The following is a 17,976-nucleotide window of genomic DNA, read 5'->3' as shown; positions in this document are numbered from 1 at the left end:
AGTAAGAGACTTAAACGCGAATCTTTGAGAAAATTGGAAGGTACAGGCATATTGCACCATCGGTTTCTGTGGCCCACGAATTTTACGTCGATCGAAAACAAGTTCAGTTTGACAGGACGAAGGAAGAATTTTCACGATGATTGGCGAAAGGAGAAATTAATCGACAGACGCGAAGCATACTGCGGCGTCCGACTGACAGCTCATTTTCCGCGTCTAACTGGTTCCGCTACTTTTCATAACATTGACGCGAAGGACGGAGCAGCAACGGAGTAGTTGCCTTATCCCGATTCCGTTTATCGATAGGCTAATTAAGGGTCGCGAGATAGCGTTGACGCGCGACTAAGTCACCGGTTCGATCAGACGACCACATAATAGGTAATTAGAGGAGGATCTACCGGCGAAACAACTGCTAATTAACGGAGCTTCCTCGATGCTAGACACGTTCGTGTAGTGGATGGTTCGGCTGCGTTTCACGTACACTTTACCGATCCCGAAAACACGACCAGCCAGCTACACCAGCATCGACCGTCAGCGAATTTCTTTCCGGAATCGTATTTGGCCTCGCGTTTTACCGATGCGATACGCGGCAGCCCAGTTTCCTGCCGTTGTTCCTGATTGCGAAACCGTCCGTCTCATCGCTAATTACTGCATCAATTAGATGCAACGACATCCTCGAGAATCAGAGGCAGCCAGGTGTGTTTAAAGTACGCAATTTTCTCGGCTAGCCGAGGGGGAAGGCGCGACGAAATACCAAGAGATGCAGCTCGAGACTCGACGGGCAAAGAGGACCTATGGAGACCTCTGAGGGGGCTCGTTATCCGTGTGTACGAGGTTCAGACAAACAGCCTCATTTGTCACGCGCTGACCTCCCCGCCGACCTTCCTCCTTTCCACCCTTTCTCTTCCCTTCCATTCTCTTCCCTTCCTTTCCCTTACCCAACTCCACTCGCTCTCTCTCTCTCTCTCTCTCTCTCTTCTCTTCTTCTCTCCTATATTCCTTTCTCGTCTCTTCTCGCCGTCTCTTGCCTCGCCTGTGCGTTACTGACAATCCAGTCAGCCGAAACGTCAGCCAACCAAAAACCCCGGACCTTGACGCTTGCTAATTTCATCCCTCGGTCTCTGCTGTCTACGCGTCGAAAAAACCTTTTCAATTCTTGTGTTCGAAGCGAAAACGAAACGCGAGGCGAGACTTCTATCGCTTAAGAAGATGTATCGACAGAATTCCTGAAACTGAAACGAATTCTGGAAAATTCCTGGTGATTGGGATTCCTTGGAAGACATTGACAAAATGTTTACAAATCACTCGGTTTAGCTGTTCTTCGTTTCTTGACTATTGAACTTGATCGATCTACAACGAGTCAAAAATTCGCTGTCCTGTCAACGCTTAGAAAGAAACGTCTATCACGACATCGCGTTATTGGCTGATAGTTCGTGCGTTATTTGAAAACCAGAAGCAAAGATAGCAATATCCTACTGTAGAAAATGACGATGCGATGAAACGGGAAAAAACGAGGATCGTTAAAGAAGGAAATGGTAAAAGTGGTTTGATACCGGCACGTGCCTGGCAACCGTCTCTGCTTTTGCCGAGCTTTCGCGGAGAATAATTTCGTTCCTGTGTATGTTCGCGAATCCCTGTGAATCCCCTTTCGAGAGAAGAGAACCGTAGTGGAATACGGAGATACGGTCGTGTTCTCCAGATAGAAAACAACTTTTAATTTCGTCCGGCTCTCTTGATTTTCCGCTCGATTTCGGTTTCGCTTTTATTGAATCGAGCGATTAAAAAAAAATTCCTAATGGCTCGTTCAATATAAATGTAGCCTGTCTAGAGAAGCAAGCCTTGGTCCCATTTTAACGAACAGTTCGTATCGAACAATTACAAGGAAGTAATTTCTTAAGCTCCGAGGAATATTCCAATTAAACTGGAACTCGCCTAGCAGCCAATAACGATATTACGTTAAATACCGTCGCCAAGTCGTCAAAGTTGCTATTCATCGAACTCGAGATTCATCCGTGCTATCGACTGAAACGCCAACGAATTCATTTGTAAACCTGCACACTCGTGGAAACTTTCGTCAGGGTAGAAAAGCGGTTCGGCGATAATGCTCTATCACCAACTCGCTTTTCCGAGACACTGACCAACCGGAAATTAAAATAACTCTGCATAGCTTGTACCACCTATCGTAAATGTACAGAATGGACGACCGTTTTATCTGGCAACCCGATAACTCGCTTGTAATTTACATTACGCAGAGAACTATTCCAGCTTGCCTTGCAACTCGAAATATCGCAAATAGAATAGAAACTGCGCGAAACAAATGTTTCCAAAAATCTATGCACCGATCGAGAACATATACGAGAACCCGGTTAAAGTCGATCATCTATTATTAAGTTGTCCGAAATGTTTCTTTCGTTCTATAAGGAAATTATAGACGCACAGTGTTTTTTGGTTTATATTAGTTTATCGAATTATGCACGAATATGATAGTAGAAATAAAACGAAATACTTAATTCATACTTAATTCATACTTAATTCAATAAAATAATATAAAACAGAAATTATTGTTCATCTATTATCACCTTATGAAACAAAAGAAACTTTTCGGACAATCTAATATATTTTTTTTTATTTAATATTTTACATTCACAATTTGTCCAATTTGGACATTCGGTAGAATTTTTTAGCTGTTTGATTATCACGTGGGTGGCTACCCCCAGCGAGGTACCATCTTCGTGTTTGTTAGGTTATATCCTTTATGAGATCGGCTGGGTGTTTCCTTTTTAGTCTTCTTTCTATGCTTGATGTGTTGATCGTTTCCGCTGCCAGTCGGTTCGGATGCGTTGCTATTCTTTCTCTGTACCTTCTTGCGGATCTGCTAATCTCCTCCTTGACCGTTGGTATTCCAAGATCTTTCCGTATGTCCTCGTTTCTATGTATGTCCTTCGTTTATTATTGTTCTGAGAACTTTTGCTTGAATTGTCTCTATTTTGCTTATATGGCTCATTGCTGCTGTTCCCCATAGTGGTATTCCGTGCGTCCAGATTGGTTTTATGATCGTTTTATATATTTTTAATTTATTTTCTATGCTTGGTTTGGATTTTGGACTTGTTAACCAATGCATTTGTCTCCTTGCTGTTTGTATTTTGTCTATTATTGATTTAATATGCTGTTTCCATGTAAATCGTGTATCTAAGCGGAGTCCTAGATATTTGACTTGCCTTGTTTGTATTATGTACGTGCCGTTCAGTATAATGTTTGGTGGTATCTGTTTCCGCGGTGTGAATGTAATGTGGTTGCATTTATTGGGGTTTGCTTTAATTCGTTTAACTTGTAGCCACTTTCTATTTTTGTGATATGTTCTTGCAGTAATGTGACTGCTGTTACAGGGTTAGTGTGCCTGACTAGTACAGCTGTGTCGTCCGCAAATGTCAGTATTTTGCTATTGCTAGTTGTTGGTACGTTAAGTCTGATATATGGTTGCTAAAATCGATACTACGTAATATTAAAATAGTCGATACTGTGTGACACTTATTGAATGGTTGAATTGAACGAACGGATAAAAAGTGCGTTCTTCGAGCCGGAATATGCTTAAACCTGCTTAAATCTTCGATATCGTCTGCTTAAGTGAGCGACATAAACCGACAGCGAACGTAAAGGCGTTTCGTTTACAAGCAATTTCCTCGTAGTATGTACCTTGAGGCGTCATTAAACGTCAATTTCAACTAAAATGTCTATCGATAATATAGATTTGGAAATCAAACGTAGGAGGTAGACGAGCGTGGCCGACTGATCGATGCCCTGAAATTTCTATAAACGATGCCACGCCACCAAATCGACGATAGACGGCGATAATGTATTAGGTTCTTAATTAAATTGATTCGATTGGTCGGCAAACATATTTCAAACGCAATCTCGTTTGTGGTAAGCCAGCCACAATAACTTCGATCCATAAATGAACGACGGGAGTGACAAACGTCGGTAATAATACCAGGACGAGTGTATTTTTCAAGTGTCCAACTTTCGTCCGAACCAGATGAATCTGTCGAATCGTGGAATTATTATCGATCGCTATAAATGATAATTAACCCTTGAGCGGATTGAAACCGCAGCATCGCTGCAACTTTAAAGGAAATCTTGCTATATGTAAACGTATATAGTTGTTTCAAGATTGATCCTCGATTGTTTGTTTATGCGCGTAATACCGTAGGGCAAGATTGGTTTCCATCTATCAATATTGCAGAAATGAATATTAAATAGAACGATCGCATTGTGGGATTTTCGAGGTTCCTGTACGTTTCCGATCCGATCCGATCCGAAGATCCGACACCGAGTGTATTTTCTAGCCAAATATTCGAATTATTACAAAGCTTTTGTTTGCTTTGTAAATATAAGAAGAACAAACGATTCGTTAAAAGCTATTGTCACTATACTGTTTAGAACTAATTTCGAATTAATAATAAAATTAGCAAAACTTTTGACCGGCAGATATATCCAATAAAAAAAGGACGAATATTTCAGATTTCTGCAAAATTCAATAAAATTGCGTGTAATATAAACGACACCATTTAAATATAGCACGTAGCGACCTTTTGCGATAAATAGCTAACGTACACTGTGCATTGTAAAGTATCATTAAATAAATTGACCGAATAACTGAAAATGTAATAATAATAATAGCACAAAACAAGCGAATCGTTACAAAAACATGCATACAGCCACGTGACACTTCGGAAATACGATTAAGTGTTAAATAAAAACTGAAAATTCACTTAATGGATTAAGCCACTGTGGAAAACATAATTTAATTGGTGGGATTTTGACTGCGTTAAATATTTGCTGTAGGAAATAAGGACGAGTGAGGCGTTATTTCGATTTACGATAATAAACATGCATATCGAAGTAATCAACGGAACAAAGATCACCGCAATTAAAACGATAGAATCGATAATGCGATTATAAAGAGTGACGCGTTTACAGCACGATTATGCCACATTATTATCGATTGTAAACAATGCATGGCATTAAACTATATCGAGATTTATGAATCGATTATCGTACACGTTACTCACGGTACATCCTCCCTTTTATTAGTTATTATTTGTTCTCCGTTGATTTATTTATCTCGGCCATTACGACGCAATGGAATTGAAGTTTAGCAAAGGCAAATTGTCCAAATACCAATTGCGCGCACGCTCGCATAACGACAGTTGAAATTGAGATTTTATTGACGCCAGCCAGTACGATAATCTGGATCGCATTTACGTTAATCTATGCGAGCGATGATGTAACGATCGTCGATGGTCTATCCTTCCTCCATTTCCTCTGCTATACGCTGTATTTCCTTTATCCGGAAATCAAATTTGAAATACCTACATGAAATTTTGACATATTTCGCCTACTCAACCGATCTTCTGTCTACGCGTGTACACGATTTCTTTTGTTATATAAATTATTGTTCCGAGATGTGGAAATACGATGTAGTTACTTTCCGTTACATTTCCTTCGATTTGACAAATATTTTAGGAGACAGTGTAACGAAAACTCGCATCTGGCGCTGGCTGATTTTCACAAAAACATACCTAGCTCCGAAACCAATCCAATCGATAGCATCTTTTTAGATTATTTTTGCCACCCTAGTAATCCATCCTTTCGAACGATATGAAAAGATTTATGCGATTCCATCGTCGAATAAATAGCGTCTCTTGCGAATATGAAAATAAAGAATTAGCGAAAGATATTCCTTTGTATCGTACGGTTCTACTTTGTACGTGATTGAAGTCCTATTTGAGAAAACGATATTTCACGTGCATCAACCTAATAGGTAGATCGCGGCCGATACATTACTCCGCGATATGTTACTCAACATTATGCAGCATCGATATTCTGATTACCCATTAATCCCACGATACATCATTCGATGATTTCAGAGTGCGAACCGTCCAATGTACGTAAGCCATCGAACCGTTACGCGTTCAACTTGAAACATTAGCCTTCGAGTTATTAGCCAAATGGAATAAGCAGCATCGAGTGTAGGTTGCTATTTAACCTACGGTAACAGAGTTAACGTCGATTCTAACCCAAGTTGGCATTTTTCTCCGCGTTCCTGGAAAATGCCTGGTACCGACAACTTGGCCGGATTTCCCGATACTAAGTTACAGCGTAACGGTGAAACGAATTATTTTGACGCGGGTGAAATAACGTTAATTGGGCGGCTGGTGAAAAAGTTGACGCGAAATTAGCAAGGCCGGACGAAATTAGACTGGTAACTTTCTTCTCTTTCGGATATCTCATTAAAATTGTTTAGTGCTTGCCAACTCTCGCAACGATATTACGGCCACCTCGTTAGCCGGTAGAATGGATAGCTACGTCGATGTACAATGACATTATACCCCGGAGAACCACAGGCCTGTTAAATAAAGCTCGCTTATGTTTTGACAAACTCAAGTACTCGAAATGAATAAGCGGCGAGAAATTAAAACGAACAAAGTTGCGAGTTGGCGCAAAAATGTCATACTTTCTAAAAACGTTGTCGAATAGAAAGCTGAAATTAATTTTAATCTGGCAATCTTTGATTAAAACCTTTTCTTTTTCCATGTACGAACATTCGCCAACAATCCTCCGACCCCGTCGAACATTCGAGAAATCAATTTTCCTTGCGCTATTCCGGCAGCGAAAAAACTTGTTCGCAACGTATTTTAACTTTCTGCCGCTCAACCGTCTTTGATCTGACGATACTTTACAGTGGCACTTACGGTGGCTTGGAACCTGTCAAGAATTTATAAATACCGTTACCTTGAAAATTTCCATGGTAGTACGAGACGATTCCAATTCTCGGAGATACCATATTTGACTATACAAAGTAAATTTCATTATATGCACGCGATAAAAACTTTTCTTGTTTCAGACTACTTTATATTCTAACATTTTTTCAGAAATTTCAAGTGAACTTTCGAGAGATGGTAATTTTTGTACACGTTTCACACACTGTTCTATGTATCCTGCGTCATCCGAGGATTACATTACGCAAATTTGAAGTTGCCACAAAATGATTATTTCGTGAATAAATTAGAAAAGGCAAAAAATAGTAGAAATTTGCGAACTTACACGAATATAAGAGTGGCCGATAATTATACTCGTGATTTATATATATGTATATGTAGTATCGTAGACGAAGGGCGTAAGAGATATCGGACGAACCATAAACAATGTCGCGAAAAAGCCCAAGTGCCGACAGGCCCAACAATGGTCCTTCGATCGAATAGTTACTAGGCTAAGAGAAAAGACAAGAGGATGCTAAGGGAGAAAGACGAATTAATGGTCAGCGTTAGTTGAGAAGTCAGAGAGTGTGAATCGATAAGTCAAAGAGTGCGAATTGCGTTGTCGAGAGAGAGAGAGAGAGAGCGTTGGAACCGTGGTGACGAGAATTGCAAATTAATTATTTAGTTGTCTTAATTATAGTATCTCGTTGTATTTACTTGACGTTAAACAACCATCATTTCCTGTTTAACGAACATCTCTTTACTTCATTTTAAATAAACTAATTGTAGTGAAGATCCTACATATATATAAACGAAATTAAGCGTTAACTGAAATTAGACGTAGAGGAAAACGAGTCGGCCATTGCAAGAACGTGGTCGATTCTTTCTTCTCCTTTTCTTTTTTTTTTTTTTTTTTGTAGGAACTATTAACAGCTCGAAGAAGTTCATGAAAGTAAAACACGACTTGCCGTCGTTATGAAAGGGGCGCATGGCATTAGCATATCATCGGCCTTGCGCGCGGTATATCTCCATGATAGAGCGCATCAAATATCGGTCGGCCGACGCGACGAGATTGATGGAATTTTCGAATCTCTTTTACTTCGAGTCTCTCTTTCTAGAAACCACTTTAAACTCGAGATTAAAATGTCCGATACGAGAACCGATAAAGATCGTTCGTTACGTATTGGCGAAACTTTCGTTTAAACTAGTTAATCGAGTGACCGTTCGAGGGAAAACATTAATGCGAATCGAAAGAAAATATAAAATCGTGAAATCAATCATATTTATCGAGAACTGATAGAAGAAATGGAAGCTCTCATTCTCTTTTCTCTTTCTTTTTTTTTTTTACGACAAAATGCAAGAGAAAGAAACGAGATGTTGGGTGTTTGGGTGAAAAATCGACGAAGGAAGGTCCTGGTATCGAAAAACGCGACGCGTTAGGTCGTTGAACGAAAGTAATTCTTGTATATTTGCCTGTAAAATATGAATCCGTGCACTCAACACGATGACGCAAACACTTCGCGAGGAATCGGGAAAGAAAAGAGCCACGAACGGGAAACAATGAAACCGCCAGCGTTCGAAGAGCTTTCCCGACATTGCAGCCTTCGTGTCCAGAAGAAATTTTCCAGAGAAAAGCAACGATCCTGTCCCGTCGACCCTTGTCTCGTTTAAACTTCCCAATCCCCTCTTCAGAAATAGTAACAGTTCTTGCTCATCTACATGCTGCTTTCCCTACTTTCTTTGCCCTTATCTCCGAGTCGCGTCTTCTATTTTCAGCAGTAGGGAATGAAAAATATTAAGCGGACCGTGTTGTTTGCCCGCCTCGGGGTTCGCGTGCCAGCTGAATTCCTTGCTCGTACATTACATGTTATGGCAGAATGTAGTTTAAAGGACAAAGTGAAAACCCGGCGTTACCAGAATCGCGAAGCATGTTCCTAAAGAAAATTGCATGCAATTTTCCCGAGTAGACGTTCTTATGTTAATGAGTTGAAAGGGTAGACGCGCAAACTAACAGTCGCGATACTTTGGAGTGGCGTGTCGTTGGAATAAACGCGTCGCTTCAGACACTAGAAAAAAAAGCACGAGACGAAAGAAAAAGAGGGAGAAGGTAGTGAAGCTGAAGCGATTATACGCGTACTCGGTGTAACGACTTAAACGAACTCCAAGCAGACCGTTTAATTCATCAAATTAATCGGCCAATTATACGAGAAATTGCGTTAGCTTGAAAAGTTTCCGAGAAGAGTGGCGAGACCCTCGCGAAGAATTTCATTTAAAAACCGATAATTCGATTGTAGTCGGTGCCCCGAACTTTGATCGCACGGTAAAAAGTGTAACAAAGTGGATTTCACTAACAGATATCGTTCGTTCTTTAAGTCCGTGGAAAGGTAGCGCGATTAAAAATTAGTTTCGTCGCGAGGCGGGTGGGGGTGACCCAAAACCAGCTAAACAAAAATAAAACCAACTATATCCTATGATATAAATTTTAATTAAACACGCCTCTTAATATGGAGGAGCTTCAGAGATATTCCAGTAAAGCTAATTTAATTAATACTTTATATACGTTGCAAGTTGACCGCGAAAACCGAGCACGGGAAATTATCGCAAAAAGGATACAGCCTGCTTTGAAACGAGTATTATACAGTAGTACATTCGCGCAGATTAGTACGTCGAAAGCTAGCGTGGCACGTAATTTGGCTGCACGCCGGACTGATTCCGTACGTTTGAGATCGATCGATACGACCTTCTATCTCGATTAGCCTTCACGCAACATATTCGCTTCGATCACGTTGCCAGTCTCGCCGGAAATATTATACGAGTTGGTAATTCGCGTCGAAAGACAGGAAGTCATTTGCAGCAACGAGCGATTTCGCTCTCTGTTTAACGATTAATTTCCCAATTAGAATTCTAAACTCGAAAAGTCAAAGTCCAACTGGAGAATTTCATCGCTTTTCTTTCGCAATTTTCGATCGATCGGAAATTTCAATTGTCAAACTTAATAATCGAACGTCAACGCGAAACGAATAACAGACGTTCGCTGACGTGAAACGCACGTGTATGTGTACGTATCTCAATTACCGATCGCAACTTGCTTCAGTCGTCTGGGCAGAATGGCGACCGACCAACAAACCTCGAGATTATAGAAGGCAAAAGGCGCGGCGCGTTCGAGCACGACGCCGAAAAATAATCGATAAATCGAAAATAACATGACGGATAACCGATGCGTCTGTCCGCGATGCCTTCATCCATCGTGTCCTCTACCGTACGCGGAACCGCCGTACGACGAAGTGGCGCACGAAATCGACAACAACTTCATATCCGTGAAAATACCGAAAAACAGAGGGAAATTCGAACCCGAAGGTACACGGCAGCAACAAGACAAATCGAGCTTCGACTTTAATTGCGCGGATTCCGAAGGTACACTGCGGCTGTCCTTTGTCCTTTTCTTCCTTTATTTCGTCCAATATCTATTCAGAGGTACACTCGTACGGATACGTGTTGGATAGTAGAGCGTGTGTTGCACAGGTGAAAAATGCAAGCCAGGCTGTACGAAAGTGCACGTGATACCGGATCAGAATCCACCGGCGAGAAAACCCGAGGAGGAGATACTTTCGTTGAAGGCTATAAGGCACATTATGCCAAACGACAACCTAAAGAACACTCTCGAAATTGAATTTAAGGCGCCGCGAAATTACATTCCTCTGCCAGAACTCGGACCAACTCCTCCCATAATTGTACCGAAGCAGCCTATACGGAGAAGGGGTAAGGCCAAGCGCAAAAGGAACAAGTAAGATTCGCCATGAGAGAACGCAATTACGCTTCGTGCGCTACTTGGAGTCGCCCGAGAACGTTTGCAGCTCGAGTAGGAAAAAGTAAGACAAAGGTACATAAGTGCATATATACAGGGTGGTTGGTAACTGGTGGTACAAACGGAAAGGGGGTGATTCTACGCGAAAAAAGAAGTCGAAAATATAGAATAAAATTTTTTTTTAATTTTTCCATCGAGACAACGATCTACAGTGAGATCCGTTATAACGAGACGCGATAAAGTGCACGCGTACCGAGCGAAAAATCAAAGTCGATTTTCTCGAAAACAAAGCCTCGAACGAAAAATTTTTATTCCATATTTTCGTCTTCTTTTTTCGCGTAGAATCACCCCTTTTCCGCTTGTACCACCAGTTACCAACCACCCTGTATATACATGTACGTGTATGTATATAGATATATGTAGGTGTAAAGGGATGAGTAACGTAGGTAGACATTTGGTCTATTAGGTTCGACGCACCGAATGAAACAAGATATGCCTCGATCGTGCCTGGTTTTTTTTTAGGTAAACGAGGTTTACCTCGATGGTGGGATACGTTTGGCAGAAAATCGGCCCTCTTTAGGGATTTACGAGTGACACGAAACTAAAGCGTTCGCCACTTTGTCGTAAGCGCAAGGCCAGAACCGGGAGACCGAATAATGGAACGATAAATCACTAGCATTATATTCTTGCGCATCTTGGGAAACGATAAATCATACGGCGCACCGAAGGCATACGGACGCGCCGGTATTAAACGTTTTCGCAGCCATTGTCTTGCCTGCTGGCAACGGGGATCTTTTTAAGTCCTGCATTGCGTCTCATCCGCTTCAATGAATCACAGGTATCCACGATTAAACAGTACCGCTTCGACTTTAAGCTGCGGACGACACCGGTGTACAAGCTAAAAGCAAATCAGCGTAACGCTAACTGCGCACGCGAGAGCAACGAAAAACCTGTAAATCTCGGTGGCAGGCGTTGAATTTCGAGGGAAGTTCGTTTCAATTACGATAATGGCCACGGCGAAACCATTACGAGATAGAGAGCGTCTTGCCTGTTCGCTGGAATTCGGTTTGATTAACAACCTTAACACAGAAGATTCGCGATAATAGGTCGTTAAAGTTTATCTACGATCCACGGGTAAACGAAGTACCAGCACGGATGCTTGTTTTTACGGGGACGTATATTTGCGTGGAACATGCGGATGTAACATCGGCGGGCAAGGAACAATGCAGATGCAGGGGAAATGGAACAATCGCGTTCGACGAAAGTTTCATGGAAATTCAGCGATTACGATGTCGGAACACGACGTTTCTCAATGGATTCGAAATATACTCCGAGAACAAAGCGAATCGAACCCTTGTAAAAGTTGGCAACGACAGATACAATAGTGCGTGCCCGAGTGCATACGTACGCTGTTTTTTGCATGCATCCACGTGTTGCTATACAAATTTCCAACGAATTTCAAAAGAGAGATCTACGAAATATACGCACAGTTGACGGAAGTAAAATTTCATCGTGGCACGTATCGAACGTATCTACGTCATGCAGCGCGTGAATAAAATACGCTCTTTTCAGAGTGCATCAACGAGAACCGAAATAAAAATGTTTGCACGCTCCTCCACGAGTCCCGTGTTCCGCTTAATGAAAATGTTCCCAATGCCGTAATATATTCTCCATCGAGGAACAAACACGCGAGATCGATGTCGATAATTATTATGTCCTTGAAAAACCTATATCCAAACGAACTCTTAATCTACGCCGTTCCCGATTAATTCCAAATTATCAGCAATTTCGGGCTAGAAAATTCGTTATCGCGTTTAACGAGACCTCCTCGATCGTCGCGTAACTAGCTTATCATCGAACCTACTCGTTCGGCAAATCTCGTGAGATTGCAATTTACACGGCCAACGTATCGATGTTAAACCGGAGCAGATGTATCGCTGTTTACTAGCGGTCTTACTAAGGAACAGCGACATAACGATCTTGCGTTTCGATGGTCTCGTTATTCCGACGCCCGACGCTCCGATTCCAGCCAATTTTCCTCCGCTACGGCTCCCGATTATCCTTCGAAATTAAACCGAAATCGCGTTTCCTTTGCGCTTTGTATCCCGGTTAAACAGCTTAATTACGCATCAACGAGTGTCAAATGATACCCCAGAATGGTTGTCCTCTACCAAATTGCGAGTGAACGAATACGATTCTTTGCAAAGACAACTTCTCGCGCAACAGCGATTGAGAATCCACGGGCAACGTTGGAAAGGAAAATTAGAGTAATTTACGGAGCAACCGATTGAAAAACCAGCTAGGATTCTCCTTCGTCTCAAAATCCGTCTCTCTGTCCGTGTTCCCCTTTATAAATATTTATTATGCGCAAACAAGAACGAGGAATCCTGGTAGAAACCACGCACCGAATTCGATCGTGAAAGCATTTGCTTGTACTTTAAACGATCTTCCTCGGTATACCGTATAATTCGATAAAATTTGAATTTATCGTTAACGCTGCATTTCACGCGGCCCGAACTAGGAAGCAAAAGGTTCTTGTAGTCTCGATCTTTCGTTATCAGCGACGAACACGATCACTCGAAACTTAATCGATACACGAAAAAAGATGCCGATCGAAATGAAAGATCGGTAGCTACACGTGGACGAAAAGCAAAGATTTGCGAAGGTTGGAACGTCGAGAATAGAGAGAAACGAAAGAATATCCGATCCGTTGTATTCGTCGGGTCGCGCGATAACCAACTTTATCCGGACACGAGATTTCTCGCGGAAAATACACGACCCACTGATTCTGCGGCGTGCCGGGAATACGTTGAACCGGGGCTGAATTGACGTTTGACCAGCCCGTAGGCGATACGAAAATATACCGTAAATACGCTCCACTCTTACCCTCCCAACACCAACCCTCTACTTCCTCTATTTTATTTCTTTCTTCCTTTTTTCCACCTTCCGCTATACACCGAGTTCGCTACGTGCCTTGGAAAAACGTTACCGCATTGCGTGACCCGTCTTTTCCGATCAAATCTCCGCCCTATGGTTAAACACGCTATAATTATCAACAACCTACAGAAACCCTGATTTCTCCCTAAGCTCTTCCTGATTTACCCCTAATTTTCCTCTAATCTATTCTTTTCATCTGTCGATGCTAAAAATCTTGTTATACGTAGGTACACGTGTATACTGGTGTACTATGACGGACAAATTGCCATTTAATTCGAGTGTGAAGACTATCTTCGAATCTAGCGATGATATTATCCAGCTGCTGAAATCAGCACCGGGCCAACATCGGCAATTTTGCCGGCCAAACGCGAGACTACGCGATAGCAGCAACGAGCTTCGGTAAACAGATTAAACGCGCGTCCGACGAGTCACGCAGGTGAGCACCAATTGCGTTCATTATTAACGTAATCAGGTGCACCTGAGCCGCGCATGAATACGTTGCAACGCGACCAGTTTACGCTAACGGTTGCGAAAGGTATCGATATCGTTGGGAACGAGCGCGAACCAACGCGATGATTCGCACGCTCCATTACCGTAATTTCCCCGTGAAAGCAAAAAGGGACGAGCCTCGATCCTCCGCAAAGTAGTCTACCAACGACGATACTAAGATTGTACAGAGTCGTGGAAAGGATCGAATCTCGTTCCAATTTTCCATCGTTCGCGCACAAACCGAAAAGAACGGAAATTCGATGAAAATTGTAAAAGAATCGCAGCAGAGATGTAAGCAGATGGAAGAAGGTTCTTTCGTTCTATCGGGACCAAGCATCGTCTGGTGAAATTTTGGTTGAAAATTTGCCAGAAGAAGGTGTAGGATCTAGGATCCTACGTTCGCACAATGTTATAGTGGCTCCTATTTTCGCCTCTCGTCCTTCGTCTTCTCCACATCCTTTACGATTTCGTCGTCGCTTCTAACGGCTAGGGAAACAGGGCCGAAAAGACGGTACGGTGAAACAGAGGGAGAGGAAAGTTCTAAGCACGAGGCTACATTTGCATTTCTCGACACTTAGGTCCGAGCGGCGCACCGACGTTATGCAAATCTTAATTCGCCTCACTAGAAAACTCGTAAAATTACCGAGCTTTTCCGCAATAAAGTCTCGTATAACTTGCACGCCTTTGATCCTTGCCTATCTAGGCCACGGTGTCTACCATCTTTCCAGGAAAGTGATTCCACGATTATCGTCTGACGATAGATGACGATCGTCGTTTGCGAATCCGCTGTTAATGGCTATCGTTTGATATTAAAACGAAATTGCAGAACCACGCGTCGAGGATTCGCGTTCAACCGTCCATTTGTAAATTCGATCTTCGTATTTCGACGTTAGCTAATTGATAGCCGCGATGCAAGGAACCATGATATTTGATCACCGCTTAATTAAACTACGCGATGCAGACGTAAAACTCATTAACAATATTGCACAAGTTGTAACCAACGGAATCCTACGTAACGATAAAACCAATATATATAGCATATTAAATGCGTAGTTTTTCATCAAAAGCAAATGCGTGATAACATTCGTTATGCAGTTCCGATTTATCAAATAACGTTGAAACGATGAAAGATAAAACAATGATACGAGAATATGCTATCGGGTTTCGTTAAATTTCGAAATACGAGAAAACTGTGAAATATAAATAATTTTTCCGCGTGTGATGTACAATGTTTTTAAAAAAAGATAGAACGGGATAACGTTCGTTTCTAACGAATTTGTTATTAATTTATAATATTAACGCAGTTATAATTTTCGAACATACGACTCGGTTAACTGATTTTCCGGAAAAGATTCGAGATTTTTAATTAAATTAAATGAAATTGACTAAATAACATACGGGAAAACAAAAATCGCTTTGTTACAACGGTGAATACAACAGATTATAAATACAATATTGTTACTTTTAATTTTCGAGATATCCTCCCAAGTGCTCTATAATATATCGTAAATACATACACACGTATAGATATAGAATATCTAATACGAGTTTATGCACTTGAAAAAGTTCGTGTTAAACGTACTATTATCGACGTTGTAACAAAGATTAAGGAAACCTGCAAGAATCAAGTCTCGCGGAAACGAACGCGAAATAGGACCGTTTTGGACAATGGTATGATGCACGTTTTACGCGTATATGAACTTACCGAGTAGCTCATTTAACGCCGAGATATCTCGAATAATGGTGACACAAAATGTTTCAACCAGAACATTTACGCTATTACGTTCCGTGTTAAAGTTTATTACCTCCAACCCAGGAATTCGAGGAAAGCTTCGCTTTATTAACACGTAATAATACTGTTATGTTAGTTTTTCTTTGATAGAATTTCCAAAGATATACGAGATAATTTAATGGAATATTTGCGTACACTAAACTTGTGAAATATAATTTTCGAACACAAATATTAACACAGTCAAAAGCTATTACATTTAGTTAACCATCGTGTTAACACCATATTGCGGTAAAAAGGATAAAAGATATTTATCCAGGTATAACGTAACGAGCAAAGTGGGAACTAAGTTATCGACCGATAGTTCCTTCCATATCCTTAGGAGATAAGTACAGATCACGGAAGATCTATTTTACTTGCACTTCGAATAAGATACGATATGGAACAACGAATTATTATTATTCCTGTACTTCGTTGGTACTGATATTTTATAAGATTTCATGTAAGGTGTTTTAAGCGAATGCAATGGGTGTAATATATTTAATCCAATCACTGAAGTTATAATTGAGAATAAAATTTTAAAGTGCTGCAGATAATATTATTTAAATTGTGTGCGTAATTATTTGAGATTAGATTTAAATTTAAAGACCTAAATTATCGTATATAAATTGAATTTACATATGTAGATAATCATAAAAGATTATAGTAAAAATGATTATAAGAATAGATTAAAACAAAGTTACACAAATAGTATACCTAATAAATATATTCGACCTAATAGAGTGATTTATGTAATCGTTTTCATTTTCACCTTGGTGTTTTGACCGAGCTTTATTAAAATTTGAAATAATTTATATTTTATAATTTAATTGTATTACATATAGACTATTTGTATATGAATAATTTATATATGTATAGCATATATATTGCATATTCTCTAAGTATGTACTTGTTGCTCATGGTCCAATAAAAAACTAATATAAAAGCGTACTTACGTCTGCCTTTGTTGTAATAAATCAAGCGTTGTGAAATCTGTATTCAAAATGGTCAAATTAACTATTCATCGTTCGTAATGTGTATACTGCAAACCCCCATTCTTTCGAAGCCATTAGTGCAATCAGCCAATGATCTGTACAAAAGAAAACCAAACATTTAAAATAAATATGTAAAATTAAAACCAATTGTATTAAAATAAAGCAATAACTGAACTAAAATTCTGTCTCAAAAACTCATAATAATACAAAACTATTGGTAGTACTGAATTATTCAATAAGAGACCGACGAAATCCAAACACAAAAATGTACGATAGCAATTAGACAGTTTTTTTATAATAGTATTTAACAAATGATTAAATAAATACGTGATAATGAAACAAACCTAATACTAGATTGCAAACAAAAATAGAATTGCACGGAGAATACTATCCAGTATTTCGTAGTAGAAATGACTTCAAAAAGTGATACTTCTTGACGTCTCGATTTTCGACAGCAGAGTGTGTCTCGCGCCGTAGCGTCGTCTAGCTGCTTTCCTATTGGTTGAAACAGAATGGTTTCTCGTTTGATTGAAGCAGCGCGCAAATTCAAAATATTGTACGCCGTGAAAACTTCCTCGATTAACGAAATATGGCAACCTCGGATCAAATAGCCGTAAGAAATTTGTAGTGTTTTGTTTCTTGCTCGACACAAGACGTACACGAATAAACGATTATTTGGAAAAGTCAAGTGTTCCAGCAAATATTATAATAATATTATATAACTGTGGTTATATTATCTATATAATATGAATATATAATATGATGCAATGTCAAATAATATAACAATACAAAATTGTGAAAATTTAAAACAAGATTTTTCAATAGTGAAATATAAATTTGGATTTGAATTCGAAAATTTGAATTTGAATTAAAAATTTCTGTACTTCATCTCTAAGGTTACCTACGAACGGTAAGTAGCATATATTTCTTTCCTTCAGTTCTCAGTTACACTGTAAAATTGTCACAATACATAATACGCACAATTTTTACAAATTACCATAATAATACTGGTTGCACAACTGATTGTTATCATTTTACACGTTTTACTTTCACAAATCAAGCGCAATAATAGCGACTTCTAAAATTCAAATGGTCCATTATAAAACTATATTTGCAACTAAGAGCTACGAGAATTATAAAACCAATTATTACGCGGCATTTGACTAAACTAATTTAAAACACTCCGAAAAGAATAAGATCACAAAAATATTTCAATTCAGGTTTCGT

General features: G+C 40.0%; 1 long non-coding RNA gene across 2 annotated transcripts in view; it reads right to left on the bottom strand.

The window, feature by feature from the left end:
* The window catches only part of LOC143302847 (uncharacterized), a 178,506-nt gene extending 161,138 nt beyond the window's left edge, over positions 1 to 17,368 (bottom strand). For both annotated transcript variants that reach the window (XR_013058663.1, XR_013058664.1), the window contains exons 1-2: positions 17,094 to 17,368; positions 16,711 to 16,844 (exon numbers count right to left, since the gene is read on the bottom strand). This is a non-coding gene — a long non-coding RNA (uncharacterized LOC143302847). The remainder of the gene's footprint in view (positions 1 to 16,710; positions 16,845 to 17,093) is intronic.
* Positions 17,369 to 17,976: the final 608 nt, after the last annotated feature.

The sequence above is a fragment of the Bombus vancouverensis genome, chromosome 6 (genome assembly GCF_051014615.1).
Source record: "Bombus vancouverensis nearcticus chromosome 6, iyBomVanc1_principal, whole genome shotgun sequence".
NCBI lineage: Eukaryota > Metazoa > Arthropoda > Insecta > Hymenoptera > Apidae > Bombus > Bombus vancouverensis.
The sequence above is the reverse complement of the archived record's forward strand: the minus strand, read 5'-3'. Positions and strand labels throughout refer to the sequence as shown.